Source organism: Camelus ferus, chromosome 16 (genome assembly GCF_009834535.1).
Source record: "Camelus ferus isolate YT-003-E chromosome 16, BCGSAC_Cfer_1.0, whole genome shotgun sequence".
NCBI classification, from domain to species: domain Eukaryota; kingdom Metazoa; phylum Chordata; class Mammalia; order Artiodactyla; family Camelidae; genus Camelus; species Camelus ferus.
In genome coordinates, this window is record NC_045711.1 from 28,319,242 (window position 1) to 28,345,186 (window position 25,945).

Sequence of the window (25,945 nt, forward strand, 5' to 3'; positions counted from 1 at the left end):
ATGACTAGAGTTATTTTTTTTTCTTCTTTATTTTCTATGTTAGTGATCAAGAAGTGTCCCCAAATGTCTTTCTGGGACTCCATCAAAGGGTGTATGTATTCAAACCAAACACAGAGTAATGGAACATAAGGGAACATACTTCTTAATAAAAATTAGTAACAGGTTTCATCAGATGACATTAAACATATTCCAAATAGACTCAAGTGCCTGTGGAAGGGGATAAGACCCTGGATGACTAATGAGCTTGGAACTGTGATTCCGGAAATCATGGCATTCTGAGAGCTGGGAGAGACAAGACCATTAGTGTGTTAAGAGGATTAAAGTGTATGCTTTGATAGGCAAAGCGGTTATGAGCCTGGAACATAGGCGGGAAGGCTGGGCTAATTATACCAAACTGGGAGGTACCAGCACACAGATGGGAATCGAGGCGATCCGACTCAATGGGATGCCAACCAGGTATCGTAAAGTGATAAGAAGAAGAGGATCGATGTCATCATCTTCAGGGATCCCAACATTTCAGGTGTGAAAAAGAAACAAAGAAGAAACAGCCAGAAGAGCAGTGAAACAGAGATAATGTTGCATCACAGGACTGGGAAAAGCGTGGGCCAACAGAGGATGCGTGACGCCTGTGCGACCAGCTCAGCCAGTGAGAGGAGAGCTGCTGCACCGGACAGCTGTTTGAATTGGCAACACGGACGAGTTTCATGAGTTAAAAGGCCACAAGACTCACTGTTTTTCCTGAGATTTTGTCATTTTTTTTTTTTTAACAATTATTGCCCAGATTGCTGCAAGCCTCTGGTTAATTTCCAGAGTTCTGTAAAAGTTTTTTTTTCTGACAACAGTCATCAGAGTCCTTGTAGTTTTAACAAAGGGGAGGATTTCTGAAGGTTCTCACTCTACTTTTTCACCGAGGCCTCTCCCATGTTTAGTCTTGCGATCTTGAGCTATTTATCCATTTTTAGACTCCTGCATTTAATCTGCAATCTGCAACTGTAATCAGGGCAATGTTTTTTGCATCAGCCCCTTTTCCTGTCTTATTTATAGCTCTCATTACTTCTGTTATTTATTACTTAGCCCAGTGGTGACCAAAGAATGGTGCACATACCTCAGGAGATGCTGCGAATCATCTCGGGGGCACAGAAAGAGGACGACTTTCTCTAAAATGTGTTTCTTTTCATTTCTACACATTTGTGTGTTTTATAGTGTCCCTTATATATAGAAGCAATTATATGTATGTAGGTGTTATGTATATATGTACATAAATTAAGAATACACAAATATACTTGATTGGGGGTCTGTGATGTATACTCATTTTTTAAATCTGATCATGAGTCTGACAGCAAAGAAGTTTGGTGATGGTAGCTTGGACTATCAGGCCAGCGCCTCTGTGGTCTGATGCAATCAGTCTCTCCCCTTTCGTCTATTCAATACCCCGTATGAACCATGTTTTAAAGGCACAGATCCATGTTGTCTCAAGAATATCAGATGTATGATGCACTTCCCGTGCTGATGGGAACTCTGACGTGGCTCCTGCTTCTAGCCACACTGTACCACTCGTCACTCACCAAACATCTTGCCACTTTTGCTACACTTCTTTTCTACAACTGCAATGATTGCATTCCCCGATTCCAGATAACTAACAGCCTACCCAATGCTCAAAGCACAGCTCAGAGTCAGCTCTCTCTCACAAGACATTTCAGACCGGCGCAGCAGAATAAATGTACCTCTACTGTCTAGTTCTATGATAATCAACTTTATTTTCTAGAAAACACACAGTTTCTTTATAATTTTTGAATACTTTAAATAGGATTCTTTTGTATTTATCTTCTATCATCAGCCTAGTGATTAGAAAACATTGTTTAAATGTATAGCTGTATGTATCGACCTTTTTCTGTTCAACATTTTCTACTTCAACCTAGACATTATATGTAAAACCAATCCAGATTTTTGTTTAAAGAATCTGCCACAGCTAGCTTTCTTTTAGTTAAAAAAAAGAGAAAGAAAAAAATCTAGCTGTTGACCAAAGTACATGGACTGAACAGTGAAGTAAATTTGTGAGAATCCTGCTATGGCAGAAATGATGAAAATAAAACCTCACTTACAAATGACACGTATAACTGTCATTTTGAAGTTGCTCTACTACACTGCAGTGTTAGGCCGTACTTAATCTTCAGGGAAAAACAGAATATCTCACTTTGTGCAATGTGGTATTGTCTTTATTATTTGGCAGAGCTGAGGTTCACAGAACGACCTGGAGGTGTCCCTGTAAAATTGCTCTGGCATTATTTCAATAACTTTAAAAATTATCACTTGTCATGATGTAACTTTTGCTCCTTCAGAATCTTAGCTGTTATGCCAACCAGACTGTTACCTTTGGTGTTCTCTGCAAGACACTATGAAACAACGACGTGATTAATGAATTCAAAACAGTATGGGAAACACTGAGGTACTCTTGGGTTGCAATCTCTTTGTGTGAGTAGAAATGTACAGAGATCATCCCATTTTAATATTTCAACATCTGGTTGGTTATCTGTGTAAACTAAGATAAACTGGTGCAGTGAGGGAATAAAATTAGTGTGCTAAAACCATCATCGGGTGATGTCACCCTAAAAACTGAATTCTCTTTATAGAGTTTGAAAGGTAATTAAAAGGTTATTTTTTTTTTTGAGGCTTTAGTAACATTTAATCTAATGTGAAGCCAATGTGCCCCAGGTCACAGGCAGGCCAGCCCAGAATGAAGTCACAGAAAAGAAAGTGAAGATGGAGATGAAGATTAAGTTAATTAGGATTTCTTAAGATAATATTTAATTTCATGAAGGATTTTAAGGCTATAAAGTTGTTTCCTCACATCACAAGCGACATCAAACATGCACATTTTCAGATTCTGCACAGGCACTCTTGGCCAACAGAATCTTAAGGAATTCACAACCTCCAAAAGATGGAATTAATATCAGTTATCCTAAGAGTCTCCAGAATATTACTGGCATGCAAATGGATTTGATTAATAATGAACCGCCAGGTGGAGTTTCTGTAAGCATACACCCCAATGATTTTTGAAAGATCCCTCTTCTTGATCTCATTTTGCCTGGAAACTGCAATTTGCTGCTGACTCACACACGATAAGAAACTAATACCTAAAGCAGGGAGGGAAAGATGTGTGTGTCTTGGTGTGTGGGCGTGTGAGAACACTGAGGATGAAAAACAAGGATTAGGGAACGAATCTCTGAAAGGCCACAAGTGCACATAAGATTAGGATTTATTTATAACTCTGAAATATGGAAAAGGAAGAGTCCTTGGGAATGAAAGGTTTGGGATGTCGGCAGCTCACTGCTTGGGAGTTGGGGATTTTCACGCAAGGCAGTTATACATGTTTTGAAAGGCAAAGTTACATCTTTAAAGGGCAAGGGTGAATGACAGTAATGCTTCTAGCAGGAAAGGAACTGGTACGTACATGTCAAACATTCTTGTGAAACTCTTTCAGAATTTATTATTGTTCCATTTTTACAACCGGTAAAACTGAGACAGGTTAGGCTCTCTGCCTGTAACACAGCTATGCATGGCAGTAATGAATTTAAACCTCAGTTAATCAACGTCCAAGCTTAGGCCCTGGACTATCTCCCTTCCGCCCTTGAATTTAAGACGAGGCCAGAATTTCAGACTGCAGTATGTTTGGGTGGCTGCCTTTTCACCCTCTGTGAACTTGCTGCTTTTCTAAGGGGAGAGGCTGCAGTGCATACTGATTGCCTTTAGGTGTAAGAGTGAATCACTCACTACTTCTCTATTTTTCCCTCCAGAACCACGCTCCCTCCTTCTCCACCCTGCCCTGCACCTTGGGAGGCTCGTCCTCCAAGGATGCATCGCTCAAACTCCCTTGCCTTCTGGCTTCTGAACTGGTTGGCCAGGAAGAGAATAAGACCTGAATAACCTGAGCATTCCTTCCCTGCGCCACCCGCACACCGGCGCCGACAATGATGCTCCCTACACTGATTCCTGTGGGGAGCCTGTCCTCTACTCCCTCCACTTTCACTCCATCCTGCCAAACTCTTTGCTCACCCTGTGCTCCTCCAGGCCTTGAAGTGGTAAACCTCCCAGTGAGGTGAGTTCCTGGAAGCCGCCACGTCTCTAATTGGTTTCCTTATCCCTGCCGGCATGTCTGTAAATAGTCCATTCATGAAATCCTCCTCAAAACCTCCATTGTGTGCATCTGTTCATTCCTTTTGGAATCCTGAATAATATGTGAACTATAAGATCAAAACTCCCTAAACATAAAGGCCCTTCTTTTAGTCATTGACCAGATAGTAGGATAAACAGATTCCAAAAGATGCTCAGAGTGGGAGGGTTATGCTCAGTGGTAGAGCGTGTGCTTAGCATGCACAAGGTTCTGGGTTCAATCCCCAGTACCTCCATTAAAAAACCAAGTAATAATTTTAAAAATCATAAAATATGCTCAGAATTCCCTTTCTCTATTCTTGTTTAATAGCAAGAAAATGTACATTAATTATCCTCTGAATGCTTCCAGTTACTATCTGCTTCTCTGACAATACGTCAATACCTATCCACTGGCAAGTTCTTCCATGAAATTTGAGTATACACAAACCTACCACTGTAAACCTCTTATTCATCAAAAATAATTTTAGAAAAGTATATGAAAGACATTTGAAGGGTCTGCCCTCTTTGTCTCATGGGCAATCTCACACTGACCCTTCGGAACTCGGTCAGTATGTTGTTTACATGAGGAGGGCACATCACAATTCTCATCTGCCTTCAAATTTCAGGAGCAGGGAAACTTTGGAGCACTGTCTCCTTGAAACACTTTTCTCCTTTGTTTTTTAATTATACCACACTCTCTCGTTTTTTTAAACCTCATTGACCGTTCATTTCCATTGATTTCTTGGTTACCATCTTGCAACTATTCCTTAAATATTGATATATCTCAGGTCCTTGGCTGTGAAAATTCCCAGCCACCCAGCAAGGGTAAAGGGTGCTCTTTGCATATCCATTCTGGTCCTCGCACGTGGGCTCCAGGCCCATTATCCCAAATTATTGGACTTATCTCTGTTTTCAATAATTTAATTTGTTTAAAACTGAACTCATGTTCTTTCTTCTCCCACCACCTAACAGAAAAAAGAAGAGAGAAAAGGAAAACAGTAACAATGCCAGCTACAAAACACTGAGATCTTTTGCGACACTGAGGACGTGGGATTTTTAGCTTGCCGGAGATGCATCATCCAGCCTATGCAAGGAGGAGTAAGGAGTGACATCACCACATTTGCGCTTTGGAGAGATCACCTTGATTGTTGATTTGATAATGATTGTGACGAGGACATGACTCTTTGCCAGGAGGACACCTAAAATGTTTTTACGGTATTTTACTAAAAAGGTAAAGAAAGAGAGTCATAAAAGGGACAGAGAGAAGGGTCTGAATTTAAGAACTATTTCTAAGATAAATCAATAGGTCTTGACAAGTGACTGGATTTAAGCACTAAAGAAGAGAGAAGCAAGTGCAGGGACTGTCAGGTTGCCATCTCCCACCACCTAGGGTGACGATGGTGCTACCAAGAGCACCAAGTCCAGACGCAGAATACAAAACAAACAAGAGTGAAGGGAGAAGCTGTTTCTCTTTCTCTTTCTTCTTTGCTTCCTTCCTTTCATCCATCCCTCCTTCCTTCCTTCTCTCCTCTCTTTTTTCCTTCTAAAGTTTAAGATGTCTGTAGGAGATGCGAAGCAAGTAACTAAGGTTTGCTGATGGCAAATGAGAGAAAAGAAGATCCGAGCTTCAGAAACAGATGCAGGAGTGACGGGTGTGCAGAGGGTGGCTGCAGTCATGCCTTGATTTGCTCACAGTGAGAAACTGTGCCGAGTGTGAAGAGGACCAGGGACTGGAGACAGACCCCTGAGGGACACAAGGCGTGACAGGTTTAGGAGGAGGGAGCTGAGAAAGAGACTCGGCTGCAGATAAGCGCATCAGTTTGGTCCAAGTCCTAGGCATAACTACGGTAAGAACAAGGGACAGACCCTGAATCTGGATTTGCACCCAAGGTCTCCTTCCACTGAACACTGGTTTACCTCACTCTGTTAAAAGTTAAATTACAGTGTAGGCAATTTCAGAAATTCCAGCTGTATCTACACTACCATTTTAATCATATATATTAAATATCCAGGGATAATTTAATAGTTTTCACTTTGCAACAAACTACCCTGAAACTTAGCCACTTAAAAAACGTATTGTTTATTAATTTCCATAAATCTGTGGATCAGATGAGTAGTTCTTCAAGTCCGGGCGAGTTTGGCTGGGCTTGGTTTGGATGGCCTCACCAGCACTCTGTGGTTAGCATGGGGCCAGGTGAGGGGATGTGGTGACTGGGACGCGTCTGATCCTCCAGGACGATGGCCAAGATTTGGTCACAGGGTTTCCAGGTCCCAAGATGCAAGCACTTTTCAAGTCTCCATCAAATTTGTCATTGTTTCATTGGCTAAATCGAGAGTCACTGTAAGAGGGACCAAGCCAAGGTTGTAGCCTGGGAGGACCAATTATTTTGGCCAGTTTCACCAACAATCCACCACAGATACCCAGATTTGTAATCACTGCCCATCATGAAAAAACAAGTCATCTGCAATTTTCTCTGAGGTTCTGACTACAGGTTCGGTCTCTTACTTAGATGCTGTGAAAATTCCCTAATAAGTACAATGCTCTTAGAAGTCTCAGATGAAAGGTGAGGTATTTATTTATTATCTTTTCCTTAACTCTAATTAATAGCATACTTTATCAATGTAGAAATATTAGACTTGGAATCTGAAACCTTTTCACAACAGGAAAAGATATTTTTCTTTCCTTTTTTTTTTTTTCGAGAAAAATATTCTAAACTGTTAAGAATGTACTCTGAAGAGAAATTTTCAGCACTTCAAAAATTCATAGCAAGTTTAGGAAATTTGTAATCAGTCTCTGTAGTCCTCTAAGAGGCCCAAGTTGGTTTAACATTTCATCAACCTAAAAAGAAAAATTCTTCCTGAAACATCTAATTCAGAATGCCTGGACTGGGGGCCGGCAGAACAGAATGTCTCCAGTATAAAAATCCTCTATATTTTATTTTCCTTACAAGTGGTGGCAAACATCTTGAAAACAAATATCTTTCAAAGAAATCTGGTGAAACAAAAAGTATTTTGTTTCAGATGCATGGAATAAATCTTGTAGATTCTAAGTGGTTTCCTGAACAAGAAGAGTGTAGAACATGCCAAAGATGGTTTTTCTAGGCAGTTCCTTCAAGAGCAGAATTTCAAACACTTGACAGGTTTTTGTTTTGTTTTAATTTTTAAACTACTAGCTCAGATATTATGTATGGGAGATTTTTTTTCCTCAGAGCCATTTTAAGGTATATTGAGAATGTATTGTGTTGGCATTACTAGCTCATTCTGATATGTATGTATATTTATAACACTTGCAGATATATAATTTAATATATAACCTACATAACGTAGATATATAACCTATGGATAGACATTCCCAAGATGAGAAGATTGATAAGAACTAGATGAACTCACAGATTCTACACACTAAATTTAAAAAATATTTCTTGGATTTTGACATTTATAATTATGGCCTAAATTTCTATATGCAGTATATCATAATTATAGTTAATAAGCATGATATAAAATATATGAAAATTAAACAGTATACCTACCAACTTTTCTTTCTTAAAACAGAAAGTTAGTTGTGTAAGTTAAATTGAGTATAATTAAATGCACCCCATAATTTCACTTGAATTTAGCGTATGGGCACTGAGAATTCAGCTTTGTCATCAGGTCATTTGAGGTGAGGAAGCCCAGAACGTTTTTCGGTGTATTCCAGGATTTCTCAGTCTCGACTCGATTAATATATGAGGCCAGATTATTCGCTGTTGTGAGGTCTGTCCTGTGCTGTGCAGGGTAGTGAGCAGTATCTCTGGATTTTACCCACTAGATGCCAGTGGCACCCTCCCTCTCTCCCCTGCTGGGATAACCAACACCGTCCCCAGGCACTGCCAGGTATCCCCTGAAAGGCTAGCCAGCCCTCAGTTGAGAACTGAGGGTTACTGTATCCTTTTCTCTCTCCTGTGACAATTTGTGACAGATGTCAAACTTTTCCACCCCAATCCAAACAGTGGCCTGTAACATCAGAATGATAAGCTTAGAATTTCAGGTGTGATGAATAAAATACATCATTTATTGCATATGCATTCTATGGCAGGGGCTTTGCTGACACTTACTATATTATTCAATAATTAGACTTTTCCCACCCCATTTTACAAGAGAAAAAGTGATGTCTCAGCCAAGGTTGATAATTAGCCTCAGATCATACAGCCAGTAAACTGATGTCTGAATTCAGTTCCTTCTGACTCTGAAATCCATGGTCTTCCAACTACGCTGGCTGAAAAAATGGGAATTGAGGGGACACGGATACAGCTGGTTATTTTCCTTTACTCCCTTCCAAATCTATCAAAATCTTAGAGTAAGTTAGATTCTGCTACCTCTGCTGAGTACTCGAGTCAAAACTGACCAGCTGCACTTCTTAGCAGCTGTGTGAGCGGAGACGTACCACTTAAACGAGACTACCTGCAAAGTCTCTAAGATCTTGAAACAGGTCAGAGACATTATTTATGCTGTAAAACAAAAGTTCATGGCGACCCCTTGACATGTAAGTAGATATCTATTTTGACAGTCCAATAGCAGAGTTCAGTTATGGAGAGTAAAAGACATTTTTAATATAAAAAAAAAACCCACAAACAACATCCAAATCCAAACTAAATATGGGTGGGAAATTTCAAAATGATCATCAAACTCTCCAAAAGGGCTATCCTTAATTTTGCAAAAATATTTGCAGTGTAAATTTTTGGTCAGCTGGAGACTGACTGCATTTTTCCAAAAAGCCAAAAAATCATAACCATTGGAGTATTTTTAATGTCTATGATAACAACGTAGTGGTTCAGGAACTAAACCTTTATAATTAAAAGTTCCAAGGAGAGTGGTTTGTTTTAATTCAAAAAAAAAGTTATTACAGTTGAGTATTATGTGATTTTTTCCCAAATATCAACCATCTACCTATCTACAAAAAGGGAAAAAAAGAAACAGGAAATAAATCTCTTTGCAACTTTTGTTTCATACTAATATATTTTCTGTTTTTAAAATCATGACCATGCTACTGTGTTGTAGAGAGGAGTGGTGCTACTGGAGATACTAAAGTAATTAATTTAATATGCTACCTAAATTGGTGTGTACAGTCAAAGACAATCTTTATTAATCAAATAATTTGGAAAAAGAATATTAATCAGAATTGCCTGAGTTAGAACCGCAATTCCCACCTTACCAGAGAATACTGAAATCCACATTTCTAATTTAACCCAAGTATTACACAAGAAACCCCTCCCTTCCATGAAAATTCTAGTCCTTATCTCTTCTAATGGTTTATTCCACAAATTTGTTATTGACCGAGCACAGCTGAAAGACATTAGGTTTGAGGATAGATCAGGAAGCTCAAAATAAAATTAACTGATCAGAAAGGTGAGTCTGGTGACAGATAAATCTCACTGATCTGGTATGGAATATAGACAGCTTTGCAACTTAACGCTAGAAACATTTTACTTACACTTGAAAGTGTAAAATAGCCTGCCACCACTATAAAATGCTTACTAAGGAGATATTTAAAAGTTAAAAACAAAATTCCTGGCACTGTTTTCATTTATCAACCCATTAGGTGGAGAGCAAGAACATCCCGATATTCCATAATTATCCATACGATTCTGTAAGAATTCCGTAATTTCTCCACACTCCTCAGAGTGAGTGGTGGATGTGCTTTAGCTAGCATCCTTTTGGCTTTGTTGTAAAGGCATTCATATAAGCCATGGGATGTGTTTGTTAGTTCTGAACATACAACACAAAACACTGGCTTGTTTGAAATTCTGTTGTGATCGTCCAACCAGTACCACTTAGAAACATGTTTGACTTTAAAGGCAAAAAAACCCCCCCAAAACTGAATTGAATATAAAAGATGGGTTTGAAGCCAAATCATCAAGAATAAATGGGAGGAAGTCATTTGAGGGCTATATGGAAACTTATAAACAATGTGCATGTGTACAGTCCTCGGGTTTAAATAAAATAATAAACAGATGTTGGTAAAACATTTCTTGATCTTGGGTTGGCATTCAACAGAAAGATAAAAGGGAAGAAACAAACAATAACAAAAAAAAGACTACTAAGAATTGAACAATGCAATCTTTAGTCTAACACGGGGCCAGGCTAAAAAGAACACTGTGCAGCCTATTCTAAGTTCCCACTAAACACTTAAGAAAACAGTCCAACCAACAACAACAGAAAAGTAAGTAAAAATGCTTACCATTAAAAATTAAGACTGACAGCAGGACCATTATAAGGATCTACAAGAAATTTCCCTAAGATTTCCATTCTGTGTTGCTTACGTGGAGAATTACAAACAAGTCTAATGAAATAGGGCAAATCCACAGACTTGAAAAGAGGGGACAGACTCTTTTTTTCCTCTACACTCTTCTCCTTTTGGTTCAGGTATCTTCAATTCATGACCAAAGAATTACACTAACAGTTTTTATAACATTTTATGTGGAGATGCCATCATTGCTAAAGAGTTTACTTCAAATGAAAATATTGGAAAGAAAGTTTTTAGACTTGTTATTAACACTTGAAGTAGAAAGCTAAGTGTTTTGCAAGTATTTGCAAAGTAGAGAATATACATATATATACATGTACAGGTGTACAGATGTATGCATATGTAAGTATAAATGTCATTATGGTAGCTGGCTGCCAAGTATTTGTTGCGGGTCTACAGACACATTTACCTGAGTATACCCAGCGTGGTCCTCAGTTCTGCCTGACCTAAGAGTGCTTAGTTAAAAGATGGTGGATGAAAATAAAATTAAAGATAATAATCTATCCTGAATTGGACCACCGCCAATGGAGGCTGCATTGTATTTTAAAAAAATCCCGAAGTTTTTTTTCTACATCTGTGAGTCTGTTTTGTAAATAAGTTCATTTGTGTCCCTTTATTTTTTAGATTCCACGTATGAGTAATATCATACAGTAATTTTTATTTCTCTTTCTGGCTTACTTCACTCAGAATGACGATCTCCAGGTCCATTTATGTTGCTGCAAATGGCATTATTTTACTCTTTTCCATCACTGAGTAGTATTTCATTGTATATATACATAAAATAAACAACAAATTTCTACTGTATAGCACAAGGAACTATATTCAATACCTTGCAATAGCCTATAATGAAAAATATGAAAGGAATATATATAGATATGCATAACTGAATCACTATGTTGTACATTAGAAATTAACACAATATTGTAAACAATATTGTATACTTCATTTAAAGAAAGAAAGAAAGATAGAAAGTTGAAAGAGAAATGAAGATGAAAGATAGAAGGAAAGAGGAAGGAAGGAAGGAAGGAAGGAAGGAAGGAAGGAAGGAAGAAAGAAAGAAAGAAAGAAAGAAAGAAAGAAAGGAAGAAAGGGAGAAAGAAATCAGTCATTGGTAAATTAAAAAAAAAAAAAGGTCCATAGACCAGTTTCAAGACAATCTCATACAATACTTGTCTCCTCTCCCTGCCGGGTGAGCAAGAAAATCACCACTTGCAGCAAAATGAGAGTCATCAGAGAACACTCCCAGAAAGAAGTTTGAACACTCCCAACACCTACCCCTTTTTCCCTCCATAAAACCATCATCATCATCATCATCATCATCATCATCAAATGAAAGTAACAAGTAAAGAAAAAGGAACTCAGGTGTTCCACTGGAGCTGTCAGCATGAAGGAGCTAGACAAGAAAGAATCCAGATAAAAAGGGAAGAGAAACAACATCAAGATGACCACACTGCACACAAGCCCATATATAAACCACCGCCTCTCATAGGAAGATATTTCACAGGAAGCACAAAAGTTTTTCTGAAAAGTTACTTTTAAGTTTTACCCACTCAAACAAACTCTCAAAACACAAATCTTTGCTCTTGGCTGTAGTCAACTACTTTGAAAGCACATCCATTTTAACCAGTGCCCCTGAACAGTGAGTGTGGTGCTAGGAACTCAAAATCTCCGTGGACTAGCAAACATAGTCCCTGCTCTTAACTCACATGTCTCTCCCAGCTCCGTACTTTTCCTGCACAGAATATTTTCTTCTAGCACAAGTACTACCATTTCAGGTGAGAGGCAACCTTATCTTCTCTGCTTGGCTACAATGGACTGCATACACCTGGCCTTGCAACTCTCTTCAGTAGAGGGGTTAGCACCTGTCTGAACCTGGATCTATTTTATACGAGTTTTGTTTCAGAAAATCATGTCATTATGGTACCTATGGATGAGATTAGACTCTCTTCTAAGGTAAACAACATCTTACTGATATAACTGTAATTATGATTTTTGGAAGTCTACTCTAAAATACAGTGTAGGGAATGGATTGATGATGAGTTAGATTTGAAGTGCAGTTGAAACAGGTGAGAAACGTTCATTGATCAGATAAATGTGCTGCCAGTGAAAAAGGAGAAAAGCAGGAAAAATCTATTCATATTTAAGAAATAACATTCTCAGGACTTAGTCTGTGAGAAAAGGCTGAGTTAAAGATTAAGGCATAGATTAGAGAGCTAGGGAACACAAGAAGTGAAACAAATTTGGGGGAGAATAAAACAAATTCGGTGTCGGACATGATAATTTGGAGAAACATGAGAAATATTGAAGCAAAAATGTCTACAAGTCAGTAACAACTTTCTTTTGCAGTTCATTGGCAATGATTTCCTTTTTTTTATGCATAACTGAAAAAAAAACACCTTATAAATTATGGTTGAGTTTCTGCATAAACTGAGAAATACGTATGTCAATGCAAGTTCTATACTCCAAGCCACTGTTACATATAAAGCTCAGATCAGTAACTAAAAAGGCTATTAAACGATACCAACATTAAGTTATAAGATCCTGATCTGCCCATTTTTCAGGCTGTATCACAGAATAACATTTAAAATAAGCAGAGATTTCAAAAGAACCATTGAGAGTGCCCTAGTAGAAAATTGTGCTTTTTCTGATAACTTCAAGAATCAAAACTCTTGCATCCAAATAATAAATAATACAAAATCTCCCAAAATTATGATAACTGGTACATCAATAATGTACATTCACTCACTAAACATATGTCCTAAAAATTTTAGGGGATCACTGCAAACCCAGAACTCACTACTGGCCACAGGGAAAAAAAATGTTCATTCTGCTTTTTTTCTTTTTAACTTCTTTGTGTTTGGTCATGAAAGTCATGGTAGAAAGTCTGAAAATCATTTTTTTAAAGTATAAAAAAGGGCAAACTAACAAATATCTCCATAATCCCAACACTCAGAGGCAACTCCAGAATTTTATTTTTCTGATGATTCATTTAAAATGTGTATACTGGCCATAGATATAATTGGCGGCTTCTAATTTTTAGCCTAATAGTAAGACAAACATTTTCCCACTTCACTTATGTATTTATCTGAACATCATGCCTGTGGCTGTATAATAACCACCACGTGGTTGCACTGTAATTTACTTAACCATTCTCCTAAAATTATCCAGGTAGACCCAAAGATATTTTTCCACATTTATTAAGCATTAGAACCAATAGTACTCATCAGATCCAGCAAATCCACTTCTGGATATACCCCCAAAGGAAATGAAAACAGGACATGGAAGAGAGACATGCACTCCCACGTTTATTGCAGCATTATTTACAGTAGCCAAGATATGGAAACAACCTAAGTGTCCATCAAAAGATGAATGGATAAAGATGGATAAAGAAGATGTGGTGTGTATGTGTGTATATATATATATATACGTATGTATATATTTCATTATATATTATAGATACATATATATAATTCGGCCATGAGAAAGAAGGAATACTGTCACTTGTGACAACTTGGATGGACCTTGACATAGTATGCTAAGTGGTCAGTCAGACAGAGAAAGACAGAGACTGCATGTTAGCACTTCCATGTGGAATCTAAAAAAGCCATACAAAAAAATAAATAAATAAAAAAAATAAAAAAAAATAAAAAAGCCTTACAGAGCAAACCGATGGTTACCAAGTGCTGAGGGGCGGGGGAACAGGAGACATATTGTTTAAGGACACAAACTTGCAACTAGTAGACAAGTAAGTCTCTGCACAGCAGAGAGCGTATAGACAACAGTCTTGTATTATAATCATCAAACCTGCTGAGAGACTAGCTCTCAATTATTCCCACCACAAAAGAAATGATAATTCCACAACTCAAGAGAGGTGCCATCACCACCACGATGGCAACCAGACTACAATATATCAGTGCATCAAATAAGTATGTTGTGCACCTGAAATTTACACAATGTTATACATCAAATTTTCAATTAAAAAAATACTATTCATCATGGCGTACTCAGGAGAGTTCTTAGAAGGAAAATTCTGGATCCAAGGGTCTGAACATTTTCAAAGCTTGGAAAACATCCTGCGTATCTGCTTCCTACTTATGTTTCTTTCTCTCTCTTCTCTCTGGAATTCCTAGGTTTCCTTTGGGGCAGTTGAGGAGAGGAAAGTATAGCTTTGCATCAGGGCGGTTTCCTTCCTGATTTAATTATTCACTGGGTTATCTGTCTCTTCACTGATGTTCCCTTCTCATCCTAACTCATCTTTACCCCAACACGACCTGTTTTGTCTTTCCCTCTTGAAAAGTATGCAACTCTTATACCAATTTCCTGTCATTTAGTTAGAACGTTCAGCGTTTCACGGCATATAAAACGATTTTCTATGTGATCCAGTTTAAGCCTCCTAGACATGCTTTGCAAGATTAAGATGCTATTACTCTCACTGTCACAAGGACAAGAGGAGAGACAGGATACATTTCTTGCTTCTGGTTATACAACCAACACATAACACAGTGAGAACTTGGATCCTGGCCTTCTGCTTCCCATTCTAGGGCTTTTTCTATTACTCTGGGACTGTGAGATACAGCAAGTCATGGGGAATCATACTATTTACCTTCCGTAATAAAATGCAGCAACAGTGGTCCTCACTTTCAAAAGGGAGAGCGACATTACATCAGATGTAACTTCAATGCAATAAAAATCGCTTGCCTGGCAAGGTGGTAGCGATGTGGTAATCTTTTTGCAGTGTCTTTCTATTTCTAAAAGCTAAACTACATTGGCTTTTTCTTAGCACTGTGTTTCTGATTCCTGAGGAAAACTTAAAACCAAAATCATGTTTTTTCATCAAGTGCTCCTTTCTTTAGGTTTTAGAGATTTTCTTTTGAATTATGAAAAGGAAATCTTTCTAACTTAAGTATAAACAAAACCTGCTTTTGTCACCAGCACCCCGTAGAAACCAAAGATGAACATTAAATTACTCTGAGCACATGGCTACTTGCCAGTAATTATTCAATATGAGATGTAACCAAGTTTATCTAGAATACGAGAACCATGTATATACACAGCTCAAGGGAAAGACATGGTTAAAGTAATTATCTGGCATATTCCCACTGTGCAGACAGTCAGTCTGGCTCATTTGGACTAAAGAATAATAACCCAGCATATTCTTTTGGCCAAAAGGAGTTATTTGGCAAGTCACCTAAATGTGCCTCAACAGATGAACATTAAATCTACAAGACGCCAAAAGAGAAAGAAAACATGACTTCCCTGGGGTATCAGAAAGCCTGCAGACAGGAGGGCATAAGGGGAACTCTGGAAGAGAATGGGCTGGGATTAAGACACTTGCCTTTAAATTCTGGGACCCTTTTAGGGGCTTGTGAATTAAGATTCTAGAATCTCTTCATCTGGCCTCTCTGATGGCTTCATTTATTCTTTGCATGGAACTTTTGTCTTTTCTTAGATGTCTTTTTTTTTCTGGGATATAAAGATTAGTCTTCTCTATATAATCTGAGTGCTATGGTTTCTTTGGTGTTTAATCCAAAGCATTAGAAAATCTCACCTTGAAATTTTCTTTTGTTATGAGTATGCTGATTGAGAAGCACCAATGCTTGTTTCCTTCTTAAGCATGATATAGATCTTAATACCTCGTGCAGATCATCAGTGCCCTTCTTTGTTTTCCCTTTTGTCCAGTTTTCTTATGGGGGATTCTGAAATGAAGCAACATTGACCGACCACCACACTGAGGTTCTCTTTATGGAGAATGGCCTTATTCATTCTAAACATCAGATTTTTCACATCTAATCCAAAACCAGAAATGACATAAACAGTATTTCTGAATAATTCAATTAGATTTTTCTTTTGCTTTTTATTCTGGCATAGCAGATTGATCCAGGGAACAGACTGTGGGGGCAATTTGCCCAGGTTCAAATCTTCCCTTCACTGCTTACTAGCTGTATGATCTTACTTACCTGTCTTGGCTTTCGTTTCCTCATTTTCAAGAGTGGTTATAAGCCTCTAATGTACAGGAACCCTATGAGGACTAATAGGTTGATGCATACAGAGCTTAGCCTTGACCCTGATGCATGGAGACCTGTAAATATGCGTTAACTGCTAGAGACTAGCACACCGTGATCAAGTATGCACACCCGCTAGACTCAGATTTACTGCCGGATCTTAGGCAAATCACTTACTTAACCAACATGTAGTACTGAGCTCATAAGCAGTAAGATCCTGGGATTGGCTACTTTTCATTGGATTTGGTATAGGGAGTCCCAGAAAGAAACAGAAAAAATAAAATAAAAGAATTTTAAAAAGAGGGAAGCGTACCGTCAGAAAACAGCTGCCTTCCAGCAGGACCTCGAAGCCAAGGACCAGGCCACGATCTCAGGGAGTCGGCATGCCATGGCCCAGTCGTCCCCGGACGTTGAAAGAGAACAAAAGAGAAAGACTCGTTACCGAGAAGCCCTCATCGCGCAGGGGGCGCAGGATGGTAGAAGCAAAGAAGCTTCTGGAACAGGAACGGGCAAGGGTCCTTCAGGAGAAGACGTACCCCTTGAGGAGCCGCCCGGACAAGGAGGAAGACGGGCAGCGGAGAGCCAGGCTCCTGCTGCGAAAGGTGGGAGACAGCATCGCAGAGAGGCAGAGCCTCTCCCGCAGCCTCCGCTCCCGCGCGGCCGGCGTCTGCAGATGCAGGAGAGCCGGCTGGTCCAGCACTCAGGCCCCAGGGCCCCCGCGGACCTAGAGGTGTCGGCTGGCCTGAGCGGCATATTTAAGCTCGACACGGACCGTGGTGACGTCTGGAACACCAACCGGGGCCCCCACATGAGAGGCTCACGGGGCTGTATCTCAAACACTGGGAACTAGCTGGGGAGCTGAGGACGTTCAAGGTAGAGCCACAGTGGGAAAGCGGCCCGGCGGGCAGCGACCCGGGGTCAGAGCGCTGTGCATACTGGGGACGCCGGCGGGGTCACGGGTCCTCCCGCCCGCCGCTGCCCGCTCTGGGGCCGCGCATGCGCACAGCCGCCGCTCCGCGCAGCTGGCCTTCCACTCCCGCCTCGCCCTGACCCGGCCGCGGGGCCTCGGGGACAGGGGTCCCTCCTCCGTCCCTCTCAGCAGGTAAGGACACGGTTTCTCGGAAGCATTTTTTAAGCTGTCAGTATTTTACCTAAAGGAACAGTATCACCTCCTGTCTTAGCTTTAAGGTAAAATTGTTAGCCATGACCTATCATTAAAACGCCTGCAGTTGAGAAGCAAAAAAAATTTTAACAATTAAAAATACATAAAAACGGCATTGTTTTAATGACGTTAACTATGACAGTATATTTATGCAGGCATGATGAAACAATTTTCCAAGATCAATTAAAAACATGAGGTAAAAAGCATGAAATTCGACGTGAAAAGGGGCTTATTTTGTTTTGGTTATTTGGACAATGGTACCCTCAAATAGTAAAATAAAGCATAAAAATGAACATCTCAACAGAGAAAAAACTGTCAGCAAACATACTGCCAGGCTCTGCTCTGGGGTGAAATGTAAAAGACTTAACGATACTAGTCAGCGACAATCGCCACATTCAGCTTCCAGAAGCCCATGTTGGGTTAAGGATATAGAAACGCATTTAGAAACATCACAAAGCCCACTTTTCTCATTTACGTTAATAGTAAGGAACGTGCCAACCCATATCCTGAAGCACACGTTGTGTTTATATCAACCCCTGCGAAACGGGGGAGCCCAAAACGGCTCAGCTCAAACCTAAATAAGTGCTAAGTATGCTTTTTTCCTTCAGAGTAACTGTTTTCTGAATTTCCTAAACTGTCTGTTGATCTTTGCCTAGTAACCAAAGATGTTACTAGAGCCTGGCATACATATACTTTTAAAAAACTAAAATCAACTGTTGAGGAAATTCAAGCAAAAATGAATTCATATAGCAAGTGTTCCATAGTAAGCACTTAATAAATATTGAAAAAAATGGACTTGACACCATTCTTGAAAACACAGGGGAATTTTGTGGTTTAATGAAATTGGGTTAATGTAATGAGCTAGCTGATAAAACACAAAATCTCTAATTTCTCCTATTGTTAAGGCTGGGCTACAGAAAGAATACTATTAGCATTTCACAAAACAATGAAGAAAGGCAAAAACTAATTTTAGTTTCTGTGTTGAGGAAGAACAGATTTATTTATTAACTTTACCACAAATGTATTGGGAAAAAATGTGCGTTGGGAATGGTGTGTGTACATAGAAGGTAAATGTTTAAGAACATGCGAACACACATACTGCTGCTTTTGAAGTGATTATGATGTGTAATAAAGATATCTGTCTCCTTTTGCGTCAGTACATTGTACTTGTAGTGGGATATTGAGTAGAAATTATTCTCCTTTTAATTTATACACTAACTTTCGTAATCATAAAGGTTATCCTGCAATAGTACTGGTGAGCCAGCATCTACCCAATTATTTGACGTGTAAAATTAAAAGATTAGGTACCTGTGCATTCTTAATATTATTTCACTTTGCTTTTGAAATTTTTTTCCACCAATTTATTCCTCCTGCTTTGCAGCTGCAACCGTGAGTTAGTCATCCCTGCACAGTACAAAGTTCAGCCAAATTACTCTATTGTGTCAGTTAGCGATGTATTGTTCCTTGGCCTAAACCCTCTTGGCGATGAGGAATGGAAGTCCTTGAGGCATTTCTTCTCAGCAGTTTATGCAATATTTACCATATCAGAAGAGGTTGCTGGATGGACATCCTTCTGGTCCCCACAGTTGTACCTCGGATCAGAAGTGTGGGTGTGAGGACATCCAGGGATGCACTGTCCAAACCACATACCCAGAACACTCAGTTCTTTTTAACCACATAAGTAGAACTTTAGTTTTGTGTACTTGGCATCCTTGTCATGTAAACCTGTCTGTTTACCCATATATTTAAGAAAGCATACTACTTACCAAATCCTTTTTGAAAAATAATTATTTTACCTTTCTTTTAAAAAAAAAAAATCATGATGTACTCTTTGTCTCCTGATTGGACCCATCCTGATACTCTTGTCTTTTGAGATTCAAATGAAGCTGGCTGGATTCTGTTCCTCTTGAGGAGGGAGTCCTAGATCTCTTGGAGTCCCTACAGGGAATCAAGGGTTGGGGGAGCATTTTTGGTTTACTAATTCCTACAAGCTCTTAGATCCTGGGTCAGTTTTTGGATGGTTTGCCACCTTGATGTGTGGCCAGATATTAAGTTATTGTCTCCCATCTCCAGACATATCCTTGAATACTCTGCCCAATGATACTGTACAGAGCACATTTCTCCTTTGCTAGCTGCCTTTCTGCTACACATCCTGCAATGAATAATTCTAAGAGGAGGCTGGAAGTCCAGGGCTGGGACAGGAGAATGGTTTCTTTATTTGTGTGTGTGTGTGTGTGTGTGTGTGTGTGTGTGGTGTGACAACATTTAAAACATTTTTTTATTGAGTTGTAGTCATTTTACAATGTTGTGTCAAATTCCAGTGTAGAGCACAATTTTTCAGTCATACATGAACATACATATATTCATTGTCACATTTTTTTTCACTGTGAGCTACCACAAGATCTTGTATATATTTTCCTGTGCTCTACAGTATAATCTTGAACGGTTTCTTATCTGCTCCCTGTTGCCCAAAGCAGCATCCCAGCAACAGCTCCATAAGGACAGACAACAGCATTTGCTCAACGTGATAAATATAATTAAGAATGCTGTATGTTATATATGAAAGCTGATAAGAGAGTAAATCCCAAGTGTTCTCTTCATGAGGATAAAATTTTTTTCTATTTCTTAAATTTTGTATCTGTATGAAATGATGGATGTTCACTAAACTTATTGCAGGGATGGTTTCCTGATGTATGAAAGTCAAATCAATGTGCTGTTCACTTTAAATTAGTACAGTGCCAATTGTATCTCAATAAAACTGGAAGGAAAAAACAAACGCATACATACACACACACACACACACACAAAACCCAAATAGTATTTGGTGCCAGTTCACAGTTTCTTCTAGCTAGTTGGATGCAGTTTCCAGCTTCATTCCCAGAGGCAGCTCATGATGCTTCCTCATAGGTATGATCCAGTGGACAGAATCCCCTTCTTAGATATCTTAGCATAGTTTCCAGTTTTAGAAGACCTCTTCTATGAACTCCAGATGAACTCGAGTCCAGCACTGTCCTTTCCTCAGTGGTTTGGGTCCCAGCGGCACGGTCCCCTTCTAGTATGTGAAAATATTCAACAGTTTCTCCCCTTTGTTGCTGCATCTTACACAAGACAACCTCAGCACTCTCTGCAACTTGGCTACCCGTTAGACAGGCTTCTTCCTGACTTTAGTCCTCTGACCTCCCTTTTTCTCAGATCATTTGCTTAAGGAAACGTGCAATTATAAATTTTTTTTCTGCCCCTCTAAGATGTAAATCTCCAATTCTTTATCCAGTTATTACAACATAAGCAGGTTTTTCTCAAGGACATCTGAGAGCCTTCTCTTTGTAATGTAATTTTCAAGGAAGATAGCCTCTTAATCTCCCACACTCTGTTGGAGGGTATGGGGCCTAATTTGGATAAAGGACAATAAGCAAACACAGAAAGCTCACCGAATTGCCCTGGTTCCCTCACCACATTCTCCAGCACTTCTCCACTAGCTCACGCAAGCACTTAAGAACACTCCTGCCTTGTTGCTGCAAATGGCGTTATGTTGTCATTTTTATGGCTGAATAGTATTCCATTATATAAATATACCACCTTCTTTATCCAGTCATCTGTTGATGGACATTTAGGCTGTTTCCATGTCTTGGCTATTGTAAATAGTGCTCCTGTGAACATGGATGTCCCTGGAGAATGTCATTCTAAATGAAGTAAGCCAGAAAGAGAAAGAAAAATACCATATGAGATTGCTCATATGTGGAATCTAAAAAAAAAAAAAAGAATGTAAATACAAAACAGAAACAGACTCATAGACATAAATACAAACTTGCAGTTGCCAAGGGGGTGGGGGGTGGGAAGGGACAGACTGAGATTTCAAAATTTGTAGATACTGACAGGCATATGCAGAATAGATAAACGATTATACTGTATAGCACAGGGAATTAGATAAAAGATCTTGTGGTGGCTCACAGTGAAAAAAAAAGTGACAATATATGTATGTTCATGTATAATTGAAAAATTGTGCTCTACCCTGGAATTTGACACAACATTGTAAAATGGCTATAACTCAGTAAAAAATGTTAAAAACAAACAAACAAACAAACAAAACTCCTGCCTTTTTTTTCTTGCAGAGATGAGCTCAGAACTGTCCCGAGCCTCTCTCTCCTACTGCAGAAGCCCAGTGAAAGCTGTCTTGCCAATTTTAACAAGTGCCTAGTGCAGTTTTACTTTGACAGTCTTTTCTCGCAGTGTTATCTCAGTGCTCCCCCTTTGACCTTTTGATCCAATTTAACCAATTCTTCATGTTAAATTCCACCTGGTAAAATAACCAATGTTCCTGATTGTAACCTGTTTGACATACTGTACTGTCCCTGTCCAGCTCTGATACCAGAAAGAGCACTCAATAATTTTCACTAATTTCTACAAAAATAAAAGGATCCCTCTCTCAAAAATAATAAGAATAATAACACCAAACTGATAATAAAAAGATATTTTATCTTTTATTTTATTTTATGTATAATGAGCTTTTTAAACATTTGGATTGATAGGAAGATTTATATCACAATGCTGCTGAGAATATAAAACTGAATAGTTCTACTATGTGCTTTCAAAGTCCCTTGATTTTTTCAACAGTCTTGAACTCTAGGCTCCAGTCACAATACCCAGATCACTTTTCCTCTCTTTTCAGGATGAGAACAGAACACAGATACCATATTTCCTGTTGCAGTGTGTTTTAGCTCTTGGATTTGTTCTGTCTTTCCCTTTCTGTGTTTGGCACCTACGTTTTCACATCTAAATGACTAATTATTATATTTGACTAAAGAAAAACAGAATCTCTGAGGGGAATTCTTTTAAGCTTGTAAGAATATAAATGGACACAAATAAACTCTCGTTCATAAACAGGCAATTCACAGACCTATTTAATTTTGCTTGATTTTTGTATTTTCACTATCTCTACCCACCAGCCATTTGCAAAAGGAGTTGTGAACCAACAACTATTGTAGTTTCCAGCAGAGAGATGGGGAGAAAGTTCAGCTGATACACAAAGAAAAGCATAAAAACAATACCTGTCACAATATTTCTAAATTTTGCTTCCACAGAGCTTTAACCCAGTTGTTCTAAAGCAAAAACTTAAGTGTCAAAAAAAAAAAAAAGAAACCTGTAACTTTTTTTTTTTTTTGAAATACAATTTACATTTCTTCTTAGCTTCTCTAATTCCTGGCCATGATTTGAAATCTTTGTAATTGACTTCTTAGAATCACCTTGGTGCAATTTAGAGGCAACGCTCTACAGTTATGAATAGAAAAGGAAAGAAAGAGGAATTGAAAAGGAGTGTATTTATAACCTTGGTCACAGGTATCCTGAGTGTTTCTGTTTTAATAATTAATTAGCTTATCAGTTCAGAAATGTTGAAATGACTCTTGGAATCCCATGCTCTAAGGCTGTTGGCACCATAGACGTTTCCTGACTGCAGTTTCCTTAACTTTCTGTTTAATTTTTTTTTTTTTTTTACCCTTGAAACTAAAATCATTTAATGAAATCTGACACGTCAAGGCCACTGTCTGATCTTCTGAGCAGAAGGAATGCAAAGGTGGCCAATTTCATTAAAATTACAGCCCCTGTCCTGGTTGGGAGACATCTTTCTAAGGCAGACAAAGTGCAATGTAGTCAGAAATGCTATGAGACATAACTAATAACAACGGGGAAAAAAAGAGAAGAGTATGAAAAAACCTGAAGGGAAAATAAGTTCGACACACAGAAGGTAGAAGATCAGGAGGTGGGGGAAGGAAAAAGCACATGTGCCATTTTTTTTCCCCCACTTATTCTATTTCCTTTACGTTCCCTAGTTCAGGGCTGCTGGTAGGAGATTGATACATTTATTAATTCTCCATGCAGAAAGACAAACAGTGGACTCAGTCCATTGGGATTGGAACGTCTGGCCCCAGGTGTCCCTGTGGAATCTTCCAAAGTTGCTTAATGGTCTTTGACCACACAGTTCCATTTAAGGAATACCGCATCCATTTTCTAAAATCTCGTTTAGACTCGTACATAAAATAAAATCATCCTGTCATAATGCCCTGGTTTTCTCTGGTTCTTCTTTTTATTTCTCTCGGTTAATATAAAATGCAGAGCTGAGAAAAGACAGAAAAAAACAATTTAAAAGGATGCCCAAGATCGTCTCTGTAATATGATTTTTCTTTTTAAATTGCAAGAATGTAGTAAAATAAACCATTTCTTTCTGCATAAAGTGGTATTTATGGCTTCTGCCTTAGAAACTATATAAGCTAATATTCATGGAGAAATACTTTCACCTATTTTACATGTTTATTAACTTAAGATCTGACTGTGAGGGAACTGCAAATTATGGAATGTGTTTTATTAGAGTTAATACTGGTGTTTTGTTTTTTTCTTAAGGCAGAGTGGAAATTGTTCATCTGCTTAATCTTTTTTTTTTTCCATTTGGAGTGGAGCCTTGCCATTTTTCGTTTTTAGAGCCCATCTTGGATGTTAGATGCTTAATGAGTCTTTATAAATTTCTACATACTAGGTGAAGTGTTCATGTAGCCAGCTTTTCCTTTTTCTGTAGTTCCTGGCATAAGTCTGACAAATAGCAGCAACTAGAGGAAAAAAATGTGATTTGAGATTATTCTGATTTTAATTTTTGTTTTGAAAGTAACCAAATGTAGCTCAATTTGTTTGCAACTCTTTATTTAGATTCCTGAAATTTCCTTAGCAAAAGATAAGATTAACTATTAATTTTGTGCTACAGAGCACCCAGTTTTTGTGAAGGAAAACATATTAACATATTATTAGGAATGAAAAATCACCATTTGAAAATCAATTTACATATGAGCCTGAAAAATAAACATGATTTAAGTTTGAGTTCTGGATAATGAATTGGAAAGAGTGTTATTTTACTAAAGTGTTCAGTTATGTCTGTTTATGTTATTAAGTGGGATAAGATAAATATTCAACTATTTTAAAAAGGATAGAATACATCATTTTAACTAATTGGATCTATTTGTCTTAACTTTATATTTCTTTGGGTTGGTTCCTGAAATAGACCATGAAACCAATCTATTTATAAGATATGTTAAAAAAAAATTTTTTTTCCAAATTTGTTGAGCACAGAATGTCTAACATAAATTTTAGTTAATTACATTAAATACAAAATGATAAAACTCTAATTTTACATGTAAGTGTATTTTATATTTGTAATATTCTAAAAAGTTCATATTTTGCTAAGAAAATATTAGTTTAACGCAAATTAAAATATTTGGCAGATATATAAGATTATACATATGTACACAAACCTAGTATAAAATATAACTATGTGCATGTACAGGTATACATACAGTTTTATATATAGTTATGTGTATTTATATACATGTATTTATATAGATATATTTCTTACGTGTGAAATTCATATTCATAAAAACACCTCATGATGTTACCTGCCCTAAAATATGGGGTGGGTGAATATTGTCCTGGTTGTGAGCCATTAGACTTTAAAAATAGCTATTTAAAAGCCAAATAAATATAAAAATTTTTTAAAGCTTGGATTCCAACATTACTCTATGTACCAAGGAATTAAAGGTAAATGTAAAGAGTTTATTGGAATAAAAGCAAATATAGATGCTGTTCTAAAATTAAATTTAAGTAGAAAGTTCTTTTTAAGGTTATCATTAAATCAAATAACAGGAGAATATTCATTATTCTAACTGAATTAAAATGTAACATCGTGTATAACAGAAAACAAGCAAAAAAACAAAAAAGACCAAAAGCCAGGGTGACCCTTGAAAAACAAGTGGTAAATTATTAATGCTACTGTGCATAAAAAAAAAACAGAAAGTTAGTTAAAAATCAGTCTGCATTCCAATAACAAAATTACATTAAGGTGTGAAAAGGCAATTCAGTAAGAAAAAAATACCCATTGCTAATAAAATTTTTTAAAAGCATCAAACTTAGTAATAAAGGATACATATGAATTTTGCGATGAGATAGCTATCATTTTTTATTCATCCAATTGGAAAGGGCAAAAAAAGTGATAATACCCAGTTTGGAGAACTTAAGGAAAAACTCATTTGCTTTTAACTATTGGTGGAAATTTAAGGTATTAAAACTTTCAGTGAGTAGCAAGCCTTTCTAACTATATAATACGCCTGCGCAGCAATTCTTTCTAACATCCTGTAGAAATATAAAAACAAAAGATACGTGTACAAATGCATTTATTTCACCTTTATGTTTAAAAATAGAAGACTTGACTTTGTGCATAAGTGATAACTCTAAATACTAGAACACAATGCAGTCATTAAAGAGACGAAGCCATTTCCATTTATGACAAAATAGAAAGTTGTGCACTACACGTTA

The 25,945-nt window shown here is 37.9% G+C and overlaps 1 pseudogene; it reads left to right on the forward strand.

The window, feature by feature from the left end:
- The first annotated feature begins 349 nt into the window (after positions 1–349).
- Positions 350–17,484, forward strand: LOC102520669 (annotated as a pseudogene).
- The last annotated feature ends 8,461 nt before the right edge of the window (positions 17,485–25,945 follow it).